Source organism: Lupinus angustifolius, chromosome LG16 (assembly GCF_001865875.1).
Source record: "Lupinus angustifolius cultivar Tanjil chromosome LG16, LupAngTanjil_v1.0, whole genome shotgun sequence".
Classification (NCBI taxonomy): domain Eukaryota; kingdom Viridiplantae; phylum Streptophyta; class Magnoliopsida; order Fabales; family Fabaceae; genus Lupinus; species Lupinus angustifolius.
The window spans coordinates 12,083,042-12,102,206 of NC_032024.1; the positions used below are offsets into that span (position 1 = coordinate 12,083,042).

A 19,165-nucleotide genomic window follows, 5' to 3' on the forward strand; every position below is an offset into this window, starting at 1 on the left:
GAGGAGAGGCAAAGTGATAGGCACTATTCTTCATGTTCCTATGATAGTGAGAGGAGGAGAAGGCCTAGAGCTGATAGGCATGGCAGTCCAAACCATGGACAAAAGAGGCATGAAGATCAAAACTGTGATGAAAGGAGGAGATCTAGATGTAGTTAAGATCAAAATCCCTAGCTTTTTGGGGATGGGTGATTTGAAGGCTTATTTAGAATGGGAATTAAAGATGGAGCAAGTCTTTGATTGCCATCACTACTCCAAGGAGAAGAAAGTGACGGTGCAATCCCTTGAGTTTAAGGAGTATGCCATGATGTGGTGAGACCAATTCCAAAAAGATATAAGGAGGTCTGGTGATGTAGTTGTAGACACATGAACTGAAATGAAGATGGTGACGAGGAAGAGGTTTGTACCGTGAGGAGGTGTGGTAATAAGCTACAAAGACCTACCCAAGGTTCCCAATCCGTGGATGAGTACTTCCAAGCCATGGATTTATCCTTGTTAAGGTCCAACCTCAATGAGGACCGAAAAGCAACAATGACTAGGTTCTATTCATGGATTGAATCCTAAAATCCAAGATGAGATGTAGATGCAACCCTATGTGGAGCTGGATGATCTAGTTCAAAAAGCCATGATTGTGGAGCAACAAATCAAGAGGAAGAAATCTAAGTATTCCTCTAGCACTTCAAAGTCCCAATCTTGGAGGGATGAGCCAAAAAGGGAGAGTCCTAAATCAAAGGAGGTCGTGGGCAGCCACAAACCTAACCCACCAGCCATGGAAATCAACACCAAAACTAGAGATGTGAATTGCTTCAAGTGCCTTGGCAGGGGACACATTGCCTCATAATGTCCTTCAAAATGGACAATGGTGATCACTAATGGGGTCGTTGAGTCCCAATCCGAACGATTTAGTGAAGAGGAATGTGACGAGGATGTCTTTATGCCGGAAGGAGATATGCTAATGATGAGGAGGCTCTTGGGCAGCCAAGTCAAAATGCATGAGGAGGGCCAAAGGTTCAACCTTTTTCCACTCGATGTGCTTGGTTCAATTAAAGTGTGCACCTTGATCATTGATGTAGGTAGCTGCACAAATGTGGTTAGTCAAAGGCTAGTGTCAAAATAGACCTTGAAACTAAACCACACTCACTCTTTACCGACTCCAATGGTTAAGCGATATGGAAGAATTAGTGGTGGATAGACAAGTAATCTTTCCCTTTTCCAACCTAATACACACATAACCCCAACTCAACCCATCCTAAGACGTGACCTTAATCCTCAGAAAAATCATACCTTTATGATCCTAACCGTGACCAATACCTACAAACCCAAACATACACAATGCTACCCAATTACCCTACACAAATAAAAAAAAAATTTGGCCTAAAAACCTAACAAATCCCAAAACCGATTCTGATTTAAAAAGCTCAAAACTTCAAGCTAAAAATGATCCTAAAAGAAAGGCATCCCTAGAGGTTGTCATCATCTCTCACATGTCGCAGTAGACCCAATAACATTACCATGATATTTTTCCAGCTTTCCAAACCTTTGAGAAAGGTTCTCCATCATCGAAATTACATTTTCCATTTGATTTCCTAAATATTATGCACCAGAGTCTCTCATTGAGTATTGTCAACTCTCATTCTCCCATTGGTGATGATTGGAAACCACATTCTCTATGATCTTTGAAGTAGCATCAATTCCTTTGTATATGAAGGCACCACCTACTGAAGAGTCCAACAATTATTGTGATGGAAAGTCTAACCCACTATAGAAGTTCTAAACCAGCATCTAAGATGGAATATCATGATGAGGGCAATCTTCAATCAACTCTTTTAATCTTTCCATGGCTTCAGCAATTGATTCCCCATCCTTTTGACTGAATTTTTGGATGAGGTGCCTATAATGCACAGTTTTGGAACGAGGAAAGTATTTTTTGAGAAAAACCTCCTCCAAAGATCGCCATGTTGCTTGCGTTTCATCATTTTGGTTCCTTAGCCACGGCTTAGCTCTGTCTCGATGGGAATATAGAATATGCGGAGACGAATGTCATCTTCAGAAGCCTCATGGATCCTTATAGGCTCACAGAATTCCAAGAGCTAATCAATATGAGCATTAGGGTCTTCATGAGCTCCTTCTCCAAACTGGTTTTGTATCACCATTTGGATCAGAGTAGATGGCAAAGAAAAGTTCTCTGCCTCAATAGCACGTCGCATTATTCCAAGACGTGAACTACGAGAATTAGGGATTGCATAGTCGCGAAGAAGTTTTTCGTCTCGTTCACCCATTGTTTGAACACGCACATGTCTTTCTCTTGCTCTTTCTCTTTTCTATCTTCTTCTTCTTCTTCGGAAAGTCCTCCATGGTTATAAGTCAATGAATGTTATTGAAGAGAAATTTTAACTTTGCATAAACGAAATGGAGAACCTGTAGAGGTATCAAGAAAAAGGAAAATACATAATACACTAGAGTAAAGTAAGGAATTAATTATAAAAAAATTGACACAGTCTCCGACAACAGCGCCAAAAACTTGGTTGGGAAAATCGCAAGTGTACGATTATGTCGTCAAGTAATGAAATATCGATTCCACGAGGACTGAAAAATTCCTTTAATAATAACAATTAATTTATACTTTACTCAACTAGGAATTAAAAGTGAATTTAAAACAATTGAATATTTGACAAGAATAATGTAAATAGTAAAAAGGGATTGACGTCTAATTTAGGAAGAGTTCCCAGGATAAGGGTTACCGCCTTTACACTTGCAAATCCTTATTTTGCTTCTTTTCATGAACTTTAAGTTGTGAGGGTGAATTGCTCTTTGATATGTGTCATCTTCTTTCGAGTTCTGACACATGTAATCAATTGAAGTCATACTTACTCTTGTGGTACGATTATCAATCAAATCTTTTACTTGGATCTTTCTATCCAATCGCTTCATAGCAACCCAAGGTGAATTCTAGAAACCCCCGAGTATCCTAAGACTACTCTAGTGAATTAGGATTCTACTTTGAATAACTGAATGGTTAGATAGTTGGGTTCACCTCTCGGTTCTTCCCCAATGTATTTAAGAGATGTAATTTGTTGGCCAGAAAACTCACATGAACAAATATTTATTGAATGTAAAAGGGCATGGCCCAAATCCTATAAACAAAAGGAATTACTCACTCATAATGGAGAAAAGAATACCCAAATTATAAATTAGAGAATTTTAATGTAAAGTGTGTTCCACTCACGAGGGAGAACCCTTATTTATCCTAGTTACCAAAGGTTGGGCTAAGCCTAACAAAACAAATCTAAAAATCGGAAAAATGGGAATACAATCTACCATTCATGACAGTGGGTGTGGGACACGGTCTGGCCGTGGATTGTGGTGCCTTCACTTCAAGTTGCTTCTCTTCGATCAAAGGCTCAAAGCGACTTCTTTTGGCCCTTCAATTGGTCTTTTTAGATCACTAGCAAAGTGCATTTGTGTATATGGGGGTTCATTAACCTTAATATCCATATGGAAAAAGAGACAAAGGGATGTCGATTTTCATCCTCGTATTTAAAATGTAGAGGACCATGAGCACGATGACAACCTCCTTGGGTCGCCTTGTTTCGTATCGCTTCTTTTGCTTGGAAACTAAATTAGAGTGATGTGAAATAGATTTATTATGTATGATCATGGCTTGTATATGGTCGATGGGGGTATATTGCCATGATTTTGGTTAGGTTGGTTGTGTCTATTGTAGGCTACGGCTTGGGTTGTGTGTTTGGTCTTGATTAAGCTTTGTGTTTGGGGTTTGTGCATGTTGGCCACAATTTTGGCTAGGTTAAGTGAATGTGGTTGATATTTGAAGATGATTGATGCGCGATAAGTAATATTGCTTGATAAGCCAATGGAGGTTCGCCACAAGGAAGGATCCTTGATAAGAACAAGGTTAAGGTGCCACACCAAGAGTGATATTCCTTAGAATGCTAGAAACAAAGTGTTTGATTAGTTCAAGGTCATGGCTAAACCAAGGATTGCTTAGGAGATACACTCAACTAAAGGGAACTTAATTTTAAAATAATCCAATTTGTTTATTCATGAGTCATAAGCAAAATACATGTAGTTTGTGGCTGGCCATTTTGGCTTCCACGATTAGAGGTGACAAAACGTATAAGAAAAATCTAACTTATGATAAAATGACTAGGTTCAGTGAATCCACATAGGCCACACGGTTTGGGCTTGAATTTGAAAGGACTCTTCCACAACGGTGGTAAGAGTTTGAATCCAATTTGGACTCTTCCACATGCTTCCTCATGGCTAAACACCCTCCCACATGGGTGGTAAGAGTTTCAATTTGAAAAAAGCATCCCTCCACACGGTTGAGACAACTTGATCCAAGGCTCCAAAAATTTGATTTTCCCACACGACTTGGCCATGCCAAACACACCCATTTTGAAATCAAATTCAAATGAGCATGGAAATCTCACTTGGTTGCACAAAAGTAGCACACACATAGCATGGTAAGAGGGAATATCCAATTCGAATAACACTTGACAAGCCTTGTATGGTGATCTCCATGTTTCCACAAAAATAGCACACACCTAACATAGAAAGTGGCCAATTTGAATTTGAATATGCCTAGTATGGAATCCTCACACAACTCCTCAAAAGTAGCACATGCTTAGCTCCAAGCCTCCCACGCCTAGCGCCCAAGCATGGGATTGGCCTACACGCCTAGTAGTTGGCACAGTTGGCTCATGCTTATGCCTAGCATGATGGATCCTCGCCTTTGGATATTTAAGTGTCATAATTCAAGCAATTACATGAAATATTCCCTAATGCCAAATTTACATCACTTATTTACAAACATAAATAATAAAAATGCTAAAAATGTCCTAACTTTTACACATGAGAAAATAATTCTCACTTTATTGAAAGCAATTAAAAATATTTAAAGTTTCCCTACAAGGACGTGGCCCCTAGGTGGCTTTCCTCCTTGAATGATGTGACTTGTTGGCTCGAGTCCCTCTTGAGTTAAAGGAGATCTTGACCACTTGAAGGTCTCACCTTGTTGGTCGATAGCTTCATGCCTCATTTTGATCATTGCCCTAGTCATAGGGCCTCCTAGATCTTGCATGATGGCTTGATTAGTAAGTGACCCTAGTTGGCTTACACCAGTAAACATGCAAAAAAAATTATAAATTTGAAAACAAAAATTCACTGGGCAAGTATTCCACCTGTGTCTACTATTGTCAGCCACTTTATGCACATGACACTTGCCTTTTGGATCATTAGCAGAGTGGATTTGTGTATATGGGGGTTCATTAACTTTAATATCCAGTTGGAAAAAGAGACAAAGGGATGTCAATTTTCATCGTCGTATTTATAACGTAGAGGACCATGAGCACGATGTATTAAAATGTCCTTTTTGTTATGGTAATGAATCTTTATTATTGGATTCATTTATTATTGTTGTCAAAGGTTGTTTTATACAAATTAAGGAAATCATTGAATTTTTATTTGTAACAAATTTGTTATTGTTTTTTCTATTCTACCCTTCTCAATTTCCTTCCTCACTTCACTCTATAATGAATAATTGATAAATAAATAAATAAATAATATTGTCTTAAACTTAAGTTGAAAAAGCCAATTACATAGGAATAAATTTTTTCTTCTATAAAACCACACTTGTAATGAAATGGATGAAGTTGTAGATTTTCCTAAATTTCATGCACATCACCTCTTCCCAATATCAATGAATTTCGGACAGCATTCTAGAAATCTGTTATGAAGAGGCAATCTACAGGAGCATCAAATACACCCAACCGAAAGTAATTTCTTTATCAAATTAACTCATACACGTACTTAGATAGGTATATGGAGTGCTTACCTCATTTCACTAATATTGCAACCTTATTCTTTAAGTTTAGACTTGGACATCATAATTTATAGTTATTCTCCAATCAGTATGGGAAAAAGTGTTACGTGCCATAGAAAAATCAATGCCATAACTCTAAATTTGTAAATGTAATAAAAATAAGCATGTCCTACTACCAAATAAATGTTGTCTTTGGTGGGGGTAAAAGAATTCATACTTCACACTTTTCTTTGCCTCACTATTTTTGCAAGAATAGTGATTTTGTGTCATTATGTTGCCTACAAAATTTAGTACCAATAACGGCTATGCTTGAATAATTTTGGGAATGTTGTTCCTTTGGAGAGTTACATATCAATATTTTAGGTTAGGTGTTTCTTCAGTATTTGCACTTGAAGGCTCACTATTAAAATAAGGCCTAGCTAGTTTGCTAGACATACAACAGGAGCCTACCACTATGAAGATCCTTACAACGTTTTGTTTCCCACTATTTCATAAATATTTGAAATTTCCGTACTTGTATACTTGTATGCCCCCCAAAAGAAAACGTCAAATAGACAACCAAATCATTCCCAAACTTTCCTCTCGTGAAGTAACACAAGCACGGATACCAGCTTTTTTGCTTCTAAAGTTTCCTCTCGTTTATTAGATATATTTTGAATGATAAAGCATTATCTTATCTAAGATTTAATTAGCCTTATTCTTCTTCTAAGTTATTATTTGAATCGTTATTATCTTATTGTACTATGCCATAATTGCAAAACAACAGGCTTAAAATTGACATTCAACAAAACTTTCACACGTTGTCTATGTGCACGTAGTAGAATGTAATGCTATATTCAACCGCTCATTTAAAAGCGTTGTTGAAAGTGGCACATTCAACAACGCTCGCTTGAGAAAACATTGTTGAAAGCAGCACAATCAACAATGTTGTCTAGAGAAAGTGATGTTGAATGTGCCACTTTCAACAACACTTCCTCAAACGAGTGTTGTTGAATATGCCACTTTCAAAAGCAATTCCTTAGGCAAGCATTATTGAAAGTGTGAATGTCAACATTCAACAGTGCTTGCAAGAGCAAGTGTCATTGATTCTCATGATAGTACTATTAAATATAAAAGCATCAAATAGTATTGTTATATCAAACAGTTCGTGCAGGACATATCATATACATTCAACACATTGTCATATACATATCAGCACAACACGTATATAAAACACAACATACTGACAAATATAAACATTTTCATTTATTGCAGCAACAATAACTACTTGTCTATTTCACAATCTATACAATGCAATTGTACAACTAGTTTACTGTATAAACACTTGTATGTCTATCTATACTAACTACTCTACTAATCTAATCTACCACAATACTTAGGACAAAATTAGTCCATTATTCCCTAAGTTATGTAATATGTTCACTAGTGTATGTAATTACATTATTCAAGTCATATAGAGTCCCAACTCGTCTCATATTCCTTTGCCATTGTTGGATGACCTCCTTCACGAAGTACATCACATAATAGCCATAGTCATTCGTGTTGTTTTGGCTTGGGGACTACAACAAAAAAACAAAAAAACATTAACTTTTGAACATAAGCAAAAACCTTTACATGAAATTTATATATATACTACAATTGCTTGAAACTTACCATTACATGATTCCATCTGACGTTGTTTGAAGTAGTCTTCTCCCATTTGTAATATATAAATTTGCAGGCCCCTAAAATAGAGATAGTACATATTTATAATCCAAATTGATAGTACATTTTCTTCAAGACAAGTTATAATCCAAATGAATCCACTTACCTTGTGAACATTTCTTCATGTCGGGGTACTTGTTCACTTCACCATGAGCCAATGAATAAAAATAATATATTTATTGTTCAATGTGATTTATGACAATAAAAAACCAATTTGTCCTACAATAGATTTCAAGTACAATTAGAAGGTGCAATGAATAAGGTACCAAAAATTCTCACCCAATATATATAATTGACAAGTGTTGACACCCTAAAAGTTCAAACATAAGAATGTTATTAAGCGTTACAAGTTTAAGGGGATACGTACAAGTTCAAACATATTGGTGAATGACTTTACCTCTAGAATGCTATAAGTAGCAGTAGTGCAACTATCGTTGATGCTATGATGGTTGCGAGAAGGGACTTCAACATGCCACACTTCTCTTGCATCTCATTCGACTCTTATTGCGTGCTTTTGGGGGTTAGTTAGTCCCTTATGCATACCCCAAAACCTGTGCAACAAATATGCTGGAAGTATTCAAGCATATTTAATGTCTTACCAAGTATCCTATCTTGGCTTTAAATGTCATCATCTGATATAGATTTTTAATTTAGGGAAACCTTACTTAATACCAAGAAAATTCAGATTGACGGTTACGGTTAAACAATGGTTTTTAAATAGTTTTAAATTAAATGAATTGAACTTACACAATTGTTTACCACTTCTTGAATATTTACATTGTTAATGACACATTTCTTGTTCATATTGGCATCGGCCCACAGAATGTCTAGATCTATCGATGCATTTGAAGGTGTCTTAGTTAGATCCAACTGCAACATAAAATAAATTATAATCTATTTATGAATAGTTAATAATACAAGATAAAAATTAACCATATATACATACAATTTTCTCTTGAACTCCTCTATACCTCCTCCCATGATACTCAACTTGGATTCAATGATTTTGATGCTCGTGTATGGTTTTCTTCACTTATTTTCTACGTAAACAAACAATAATTATATCAATATACATACTTTTATCATACATCTAAAAATATGCATAAATTATATTAAAAAAAACGACAAGAATTTTATGAAGAAGATTTGTCTTCTGTTCATCTAGTTACAAAAGCCCCTCAATCAGCCTTATTAATGATATTTGCATATTTTGTTACAGGTTTAAGGTTGATGTTTCCCTTTGCACCTCTGACATAGTTTCCAACCTCACTTTGGAATTTTCTGTGACTCTTGCCAATTGTTTTAAATATGTAGTTCTTTTGTTCCTAAGCAACATCAAAAGCCAACTGAAAAAAACAAGTACAAAGTTATAGGTTAAAGTTATTGTTATATTAATACGTAAAAAACTATATGTTAAAATTACTTACTATTATATCATTTCAAACTATATCTTTCACACTCTTCAACATTTTATCATTACAGTTGTTGAATGATATTGACAATATTTTTTGAACAACAACTCGAATGTAGCTCACAAACGTATTGCCACCCTTCATGTCACATGGTGAGCCTTTCATGTTTCATTCCACTATTAACTTCTAATTCTTACTTCTTGCATAAATAACCTTCTTCATTGCAGTCATCTCAATCAAGATATAAATAACTTGAGGATTGGTAGACATAAGTTAGAAAACTTATTGAGCAATCCAAGTCATACAAATGAGTAGAGCATATTAGTCTCCTCCTATAAAGGTCAAACAAGTGGAATAAAGAAAAACATTTTTATAAAATCAAGTAATTCTTGTATGCATAGTCATGTTAGAAATACATATAACAATATTCTTTCTATGTTCCCAAATGGAAGAGGCATAAGAAAAAACTACTTGTTTTTATTACAACACTGACATGCGCTTAATATTTGTTGTATTATACAGTTTGGTATACTAAGTGGCCAATTTAGATTGATTGAAAATGATGCTAATCCCAAAGGACACAAAACATATTGGGCACTTAACAAATCTTTTGAATTTGTTTTGTAGCAGTGCTTAAAAGCCATAAGCAAAATATAGTATCTAGATAGTGGCTTTTCAAAGCACATGACTGAAGTCAAGTCAAAATTTTCAATACTAACTTCAAGAGACAAATGATTTGTTAACTATGAAGATAACAACAAAGCAAAAATCATTGGACTAGGTCGAGTTAGTAAGCCACCTTTTACTGCTAAACTCATAAGTAGTAGGATAAACAACATTTACATGATAACTTTAGATGATTTATCCTTGAAGGTCAAATGTCTTACATTTAATAAGATGATACATGTGCTTACCCCCATAGGAGAATAACTCACATATCAAAAGGGTAAACAAACTAAGGTATTTTTCAAACCTAAGCATATTGTTTCAACTACTAGATCGTTACATTTATTGCATAAGGATTTGTTTGTTCCATCTAAAACAAAAAGTTTTAGTGAAAAGTATTTTGCTCTTGAGATAGTTTATGAATTTTCGAGATTCACTTGGACATTGTTTTTATTACATAAAAATGATGTTTTTCACGCCTTTAGAAAATATCCAAAATGTGTCCAAAATGAAAAATATGTAAAAATATCTTGTATTAGAAATGATCATGGGGGAGTGTCGCTATCCCCACTTTCGTGGGCGTGACGGGAATAATGCAAATAAATGCAATGAAGTCATCATTGATATTTTTTAGAGGGAAAACATAAAAATTAAATTTAAAGAGCAAGGATTAATATGCTCACATCTTAAAATTAAATTCGGGAGTCGGTTACGAATGAGAAAGATATTAACACCTCATATCACCCATTTAAAAACGGTACCTAGATCAACAATGTGGATATTCGTTCAAAACATTAATTTTATCCTTATTATTACACAAAAGAAAGAGAGAAAAAGATTTTAATTTTTTTATACTTGATAGGGAAATGCCTACTCCTATGTATCTCTAGCTACAATAGAGAAATCAAGGCTACATAGTTCTTCTAGAAAATGGTAGATATGTTGATATATTTTTATTTTTTGTCTTATAAAGTTTACAAGATAAGATAGTGCGACAAGACACTAGTCCTATATTGCACTACCTCGCCTTACTTTAGACAACATAAAATAGTGCGATAAAGAACTAGTCTTATAGTGCACTACTTTACATTGCTTTTATTAAATTATTATTTTAAAAAATTAACAATATGAGGTAATGCGATAAGGTACTAGTCCTATAGTGCACTACCTCTTATTGTTTTAGACAATATAAAATAACGCGACAAGGAATTGGTCCTATAGTACACTATTTTACATTGCTTTTATTAAATTATTATTTTTAAAAATTAATAAGATGAGCAAACACGACAAGACACTACTAGTCCTATAGTGAACTACATCCACTTACTTTAGACAACATAAAATAGCGCGATAAGGAACTAGTCCTATTCTATTTTATATTGCATTTATTAAATTATTATTTTTTTAAAATTAACAAGACAAGGTAACGCGACAAGGCACTAGTCCTATAGTACTGCATCTTCTTGCTTTAGACAAGATAAAATAGCGCGACAAGGAACTAGTCATATAGTGCACTGTTTTACATTGTTTTAAAATTATTCTTTAAATATTTATTTATATCACATTTTTTAAGTCATACTTTTTATTATAATTTTTATATATACAAAAAAAGGACGAAACAAAAAATAAAAAGGGAATAAATAAAAAAACATAATCGAGGATCAATTTTTTCCAGATTATAATAATAATAAAATAACAATAAACAGAAAAAAGTAAGAAAATAAATAAAAATAATAAAATAGAATGGCATTAGGGTTAGGGTTTCCATAAGAAGCAACCCCATTGGTTGTTGTCTGGAATGAGAGGCAGTGGTGGCAACTTTGCCACGAGCCACAGTAGTGTACCACTGCTTGCCTTTAGCAGCGACTCGATAGCCAACCGTAGGGACCGCCACCCGACAGGGCAGTCCAACCATTTAGGCGCAACTAGGGATAAACAACCATCCACGATTGTTGTTCGGCCCTCCCCCCACACGGGGGTGACGTTGTGATGGTGCTCGAGGCTGAGCCGACATCGTCCAATAGCCCTGACTTTGTCGGTTATGATTTCCAGCAAAACCTCAAACACCACCTTTTATTGCAATTTCAACACAACATGAGCACGCATATAATGATAAACATATAACAGTGAAGATATAGAAAAGAAATGGACCTAAAAGAGAGCTTGAGGGTAGAGAAGATGATATGAGGTTCCTGGTTGCCAACTCTTCTGAACTTGTGCCTCCTTCTAGTAGTCTGGTTACTGCTTCTTCTCCTCTCATTTTTATTCTTTTTTAAGAATAGGGTTGCCTCCTCTTTAGATTTTTTTGATTAGTGTGTTGCAATGTTGCTAAAAAGTATTATAAGGGAATGATAAATTAGGGTTGCTGAATGGGCCACATACAAGCCTAATTGTCTCATTATTTTAAAATTTACCAATCCTTTATTTATTTTAATCATATTCTTTAAAAAAGATTTAACCCAGATCAAAATTGGGTGTTTACAGGGAGAATTTCAAAATTCCTCGTTTGAAAAGTTTTGTGATGAATATGGTATCTCACAATATTTTGGCATCTTTAAAAGTACAACAAAATGATGTTGTAGAAAGGAAATATATGTCATTAAAAGAATTGACATGCTAAACGAAATAAATATGCTGAAATACTTTTGGGATGTTGTTGTTAGCAATTCTAGTTAAGTTTTAACCGTGTTTTAATTAGACCTATTTTAAAGAAAATCCCCTATGAAATTTATAAAGGAAGATATCCTAATATTTCTTACTTAGCTTGTTTTGTATGTAACTATTTTGTTCTTAACAATGGAAAAAACAATCTTGGTAAGTTTGATGCTAAATCTGATGATGAAATCTTCTTTGGATATTGTTTTACTAGTAAGGCATATAATATCTTTAATAAGAAAACTCTTATTAATGAAGAATCTATGCAAGTTTCTTTTGATGATACTAACCCCTCTAAGGAGGAAAGAGTTGTTATTTTGATGAAGAAGAGGAAATAAATTTACCAATTACATCACAGAATAATGTTCCAATTGAAGATGAACATGATGATATAAAGCAAGTGAGAAACAATGATGATATACTTCAACTTGAAGAGCAAAATCATGATGATATACCAACAGAATGGAGAATCGGTAAAGATCATCCAATAGACAACATCATCAGAGATATAAAAGGGGAGTTTCCAGTAAACTAAGTCTCAATTATGTATGTTTAAACATTGCTCTTGTTTCTCCAATTGAACCATCTAGAATGGATGATGCCTTAGATAATGAGAATTGGATTATTGCCATGCAAGAATAACTTCATCAATTTGAGAGAAACAAGGTTTGGGAGCTTGTCCCAAGACCTAAGAATAAACAAGTCATTGATTATATATGGGTCTTTAGAAACGAATCTGATGAAAATGGGATAATTGTTATAAATAGGGCTATGTTAGTAGCTTAAGGGTACAATCAAGATATGGGTATAGATTTGGATGAAACTTTTGCTATTGTTACTAGACTTGAAGCTATTAGATTACTTTTAGCACATGCATGTTCTTTAAATTTTCAGTTATATCAAATGGATGTCAGAGTTCATTCTTAAATGATTATATACAATAGGATGTATATATTGAACAACCTCCAAGTTTTGAGGACTATAAAAACCCTTCTCATGTATATAAACTAAAGGAAGCACTTTATGGCTTGAAACCCTAGAGTCTAGTATGATAGATTGAATAATTTTCTACGTCAAAAAGGATTTAAAAAGGGAAAGGTTGGCACTATACTTTTTATCAAAATGATTGATCAACATACATTACTAGTTAAATTTTATGTTAATGATGTTATTTTTGGATGTACTAATGAATCCTTTTTTAGTGAGTTCACTAACATGATGCAAGAAGAGTTTAGGACGTAGATGATAGGAAAGTTGAATTAATTACTTGGAATTTAAATAAAGCAATCTATGGATGGTATCATTATAAACCAATCCAAGTACTACAATGATTTGTAGAAAAGATTTGATATGGATGATTGTAAAGCAATAGTCACTCCCATGGGTTCAAGTATATATGTGGATTCAAATGAGTCTAGAAAGCTCATAAAGATCACCAAGTATCAAGGTATGACCAGCTATCTACTCTATCTTAATACAAGTAGACCAGATATCATGTTTAGTGTATTCTTATGTGCTAGGTATCAATCTAAACCTAAGGAGTCACATCTATTTTTTGTTAAGAGAAAAATGAAATATCTTAAAGAAACATCAGATGTAGACTTATGGTACCCTAAAGGAAGCATATGTGATTTGGTTGGGTATTCTAATTGAGATTTTGTAGGATGCAAAACTGGACAAAAGAGTAGTAGTGGTCTTTCAAAAAGCATGTATGTGTTGCATTAATTACTGTTGGAGCATAATATATTGCAACAGGAAGTTGTTGTGCACAAGTTTTCTAGCTCAAAGAACAATTGTGTGACTATAGACTAGGTCTTGGTTGCATTCCTCTTAGATGTGACAACACCAGTGCTATCAACTTACCTAAGAAATAATTAAGGCATTCTAGAATAAAACACATAGATATTAAGACATCACTACCTATGGGACCATGTGCTTAAAAAGGATGTGCAATTAGAGTGTATTGATACCCATGATAAACTTGCAGATAATTTTCCAAAACCCTTACTAAGAGAATCATTTTGTAACATTAGAGGAGAACTAGGCATATTAGATGAAAAGGATTTAAAGTAACAATTTCATTTATTTATGATTTATTGCTTAATATCATGCAAATTGTGTGATTATATGGGTAAATGGTTGTTGGAGTATGAAAAACTTTATTCTCGGCTATAGAATGTGGAGTAACCAATTACCTACTTAGGGTAAAAAATTGCCAAGTAGTGGTGATACTTAGAAGTATCACAAAAGGTAGAGTAACGAATTACCCCAATTAGTGTCACACCTCGATTTTTGGTTATGCGACTTTTTGGAGTCGCCACTATATTTTTTGCAGTTAAAACGTAGAAAACTCATTTTATGCTCAATTTAGGATAAAATGGTCTTTTGAATAAGAGTTCTAAATTCAGGATTCGAATGCGGATCAAGGGAGGTATTAGCACCCCTTCTTCCTATACTAAGATGGTAGTACCCTCACTAATTACATAGATTATTCTATAAGAATAAAGTATCTCCTCATACCAGGAGATAATATATTTCCTCTAGCCAGTGTAAGTATGACATGTGTACTATTTTCTTTAGTGCAATAAATATTTTTACAGAAATGATGAAATATGACATATGTCATGATTTTAGTGACTCGATGAGATAACTTATCTCTTTATACCATGAGATACTTTATTCTCTTATTCTATACCATACTTTGTTTAAATATTTATTATTAAAAGGACAAATGTTTTTTTATTTTTGTTCATGTGTATGACAAGATAGGATCTTGCTCCTACGTATCCAATTGAGTATTAGAAAATCAACACTACATAGTTCTATATAGAAAAATATTTGTTGGTTGAATTTGTTGTATTATTTTTGAAAGATGATTTAACAATTATTTATGTATATCCACCTTAGAGAATGAGGTGACAACTCTCATTTTCGCACCACATTTCGGCTTAAAAAGGGTAGGTTTTAATTAACTATCCATTTCAAGTGAATGAGGTAGGAACACTCATGTTAGTACCACCTATCAACATAAAGGGATATACTTTTTAAATTAAATATACAATTCAAGTGAGTGAGGTAATACTCATTTCTACACCATATCTCAGCTTACAAAGTTATTTTTATGAAAATAATTAAAATTTATTCTCTTTAAGAAGGGTGAAGCAGTAAAAACTAATGTTCATACTGCATCACAACTTAAAGATATGTTTAAAAAAGTAGTGCAATGTTTATTTTGATTATTTTAATTGGAATATATAATAGATAAATAAAAAATATTAAATTCAATGCTTGAAAAACGAAAAGTTATTATTTAAAACGAAATTAAAATAAATAATAAAAACAAAGATAAGATGAAAAGAAAGTGCATACATGCATCTGACATCCTAGAAGGAGATGAACAACAAATTTCTCCAGTTTTCTCTATGTATCTAACATCAAAAAGAAGGAGATGAGCAACATTTATCTAGTTTTCTCTTCTCTTTGTTTGTATTTTCTGTTGTCTTTCTTGGTATATTTGGGATGAATTTTTCAATGTGTCCAATCTGTTATTTATAGTAGGAATTGTCACATGTTCTATTTTAAATCAAATCTCCCATTTAATCCTATCAAGTTAAATAATATTCCCTCATCAAATCAAATCACAATTTTATTTATAGAGAAAATCAAAATTTCAGAGGGAGGTTGACTTTGAGATTGTATCTAGCTTCTTATGTAACACCCCGTTTTTGAAACTTAGAAATTACGACTTTATTATAAATTTATGATGAAAATTTATAGAAAATTAGAGGCAACATGTTAGAAAATCAGAGCGAATTTAAAATTCCTTTCATTAACATGTTCAAGATGCAGAAACATTAAATATTATCGTTACCCAAAAACGAGGCATCACATTCAACCTCAAAACCATGATTTATATAATTATCTATTTTTAAATATGTAGCTTTACAAAATCATTAATTTAATCTTAACATAATGATTATAAAAGACATCGTGTATGTAAAAAAAATCATTCTAAAATATTTTTCATAAACTATAACTTATACAAAAATTAGTTCAAAAGATCAAGGGTATTCTAAATCAGAGCCAATAATCCCAATATAAATAAGATACTTAATGAGATATCAACTAAGTTCTTCTTGTCTATATTTCCATCAATGAATATCCATAGAGAAAAGCAACAAACCTATTCATACACAGAGTATACACAAAAGGAAAGACAAAGAAAAGGGAGTAAGAACCAACTACAGCGATCGCAGTGTAGAATTACATAAAGAAATAACATTAAAGTGAGACATCTTATAACACAACAAAAATCAAACTATGTTAAACATATGCAAATGATGCATGAAGTTAGTGTCTTATACAAGAAGATATTCACATCCCCAATTATTATATATTTCATGCAATGCAATATGCAATTCACCAACCACCACCAAAATTATAATACCCGAAGGCCAAGATACTAGTGGGAAAGCAACTGGGAGTACAGATATCCTTAACAATGTCAAGTAACAATATCAATTATTTTCCAATTACCTATATCAGAGGTGATTACGTGGTAAGCCCAGTCCGTTTCAGGATTTCTCTCTACCGATCATGAAATGCATAAGAGGGTGTCTGAGACCGCTTAGTTTGCATGTAAGACTATCCTGGTCATACGGGTAATGAACCCGGACCCTCACTAGACTGTCCCACCTAAGTAATCCCTCAAGGCTTCTTGATGAATCACCGTCATTGCCGCCCCTATCCAAATCCCAATGATATTTCTACCATCGTGTCTTTCCATTTTCTCCAACTCCAACTACAAGAATGCAATATAATGTATGCACACTAACCGAAGTTAGTTCATTAAGTCTTCCAATCAAGGTTTTCATAAGTTTTATTTCAACAAATATCACCTAACTTAGTCGTCTCCGCCCCAATGCATTTCTTTCATGCCAAGTCCAATAGACGAGACGCTAACTTAGTGATCCAATATACAAGTAAGATCTCAATTTCAAACTCTTGTATTCTCCAATTTATATATATATATATATATATATATCAACAAATTGGGATATTTCCAAATTACCACGAAACATTTAGTACATAAAATAGTTATCAATTTATCACAATACTCACATGCATACAAACATAATTATTTAATGATATTTCATGATGATGTAATACCATAAGCGAGTACCTCGTATTATGCTACACAAAAATGGAATCATACACATATATTTCTAGCACAATCAAATATCTAAGACTATACATCATCATGAAAAGGATTAAAGATTCTTCCATTGGAGTTCCTAATATACAAGACTCTTCGACTTTTGAGGAAATCGGAGAGGAAAAACTTCAATGAAATACTCTAAGGCCACAATGGTTTTCTCCATCACCGAGGTTTATGTAAGCTTCTTCTCCAACAAACAAACAAGATGTCTCGTCCTATCCTTCAACTTCAAAACCTCTTCTCATAACATGCCAATAGCAATCAAGAAAATAAATCAAATTCTACTCTACTTAAAACTAACAACTAAACTATAATTGGTCAACAATGTATAAAATAACATGTTTAAAAATAACACATACTACTTTGTTTTATTAATCTGCACAATACATATATAGTTAAAACCAATACTACAATAATTTAGCATAGACCAACAACTTAAAAATAATCAAAACCACTTCATTTAAAATAGTTAAATTCCTTTTATAGATGATTAAAACACTTTCTATGTATAATTAAAAACACTGTCCATCCATGGATCAAATGGAAAAGTTACTTCAATAAGAAAACAACAATTAATTCGGATGATTTCAAAAGGATTATTATTTACTAAATAAAACTAACAACCATTTCTCTCAAATCCTTACTACACATGCTTAAAATAAAACAACATTGGTGACTTATTTAAAAGTATCAGTGGCTGCATAATTAATAAGACCATTATTGTTCAAGAGACTATGTCATTGACCAATGCAAACTAAAAGTAGCACGTGAGGGTAATAAGAGGCTAGGGACCTGTGAATTGAAGGTGTAAAGACAATTGATCTTTTAATTGTCTACATAGCCATAATGATTCAAGTGGAATATATACTTTGTCAGACAAAGTGTGAAGACTAAAAAGATACAAAAGAATTATTCTTTTTAAAACCTTTTATTCTACCTTTAAATTCATAATTTCAACTTATTTACGGTTTATATATATGTAAGGGTTATGTCATGTATTGTTCAGTAAAGAGAGATAAGAAATGTATATATAGATGGTATGTACACTTCCATCAAAATAGTGAAGATTATTCACGTAAGTGCCCAAGGTAAAATAATGAAGATCTGACCCTACTACATCTTGTGTCTACCATTTGGATAGCCAAGAAAATAATAATTTATGCTCACAAGGTAAAACTAACTTGAATTAATAAAAGAGAAAATTATTCAGGTGTAGAAGTTTGTTTTCGTGTAACAAAAGGCTTGAATAGAACATATATTTTGCATCAGTAAAGAGAAGACATGATGATGCAAGTAATTAAAAGAAAATGAGTTAGAAACTAATATTATGATGAGAAGAAGTCATGTGGGTGAGAAAATGTTTCCATTCTTTCTTTCTCCCTTTCTCAGCAACGGTCATTGATTTTGTAATGGGGAAGACAACCTTATTTTCTCTCCTAATAGTTTTAGGGTTACATACTTTTATGGTTAAGAAAAATAGGTCAAAACACTATTTAAAATTATATCTATTATTATTATTATACTTATCAAAATAACAAAAAATTAATTTTACATTATCACAAAGTTTATCCACATAACAAATAATCTCAAAGAGATAACTCCATTAATGATTAACTCCAATTAGTTGTAGTCGTTGTATGATATATTATCAGAAATAGTTTAGATAAACAT

At 33.2% G+C, this 19,165-nt stretch overlaps 1 long non-coding RNA gene across 1 annotated transcript; it reads right to left on the minus strand.

Moving 5' to 3' along the window:
- Positions 772 to 16,833, minus strand: LOC109329601. The gene is made up of 3 exons (XR_002105556.1): positions 16,724 to 16,833; positions 2,739 to 2,741; positions 772 to 785 (listed from the first exon to the last, which is right to left on the minus strand). It is a non-coding gene; the product is annotated as an uncharacterized LOC109329601 (long non-coding RNA).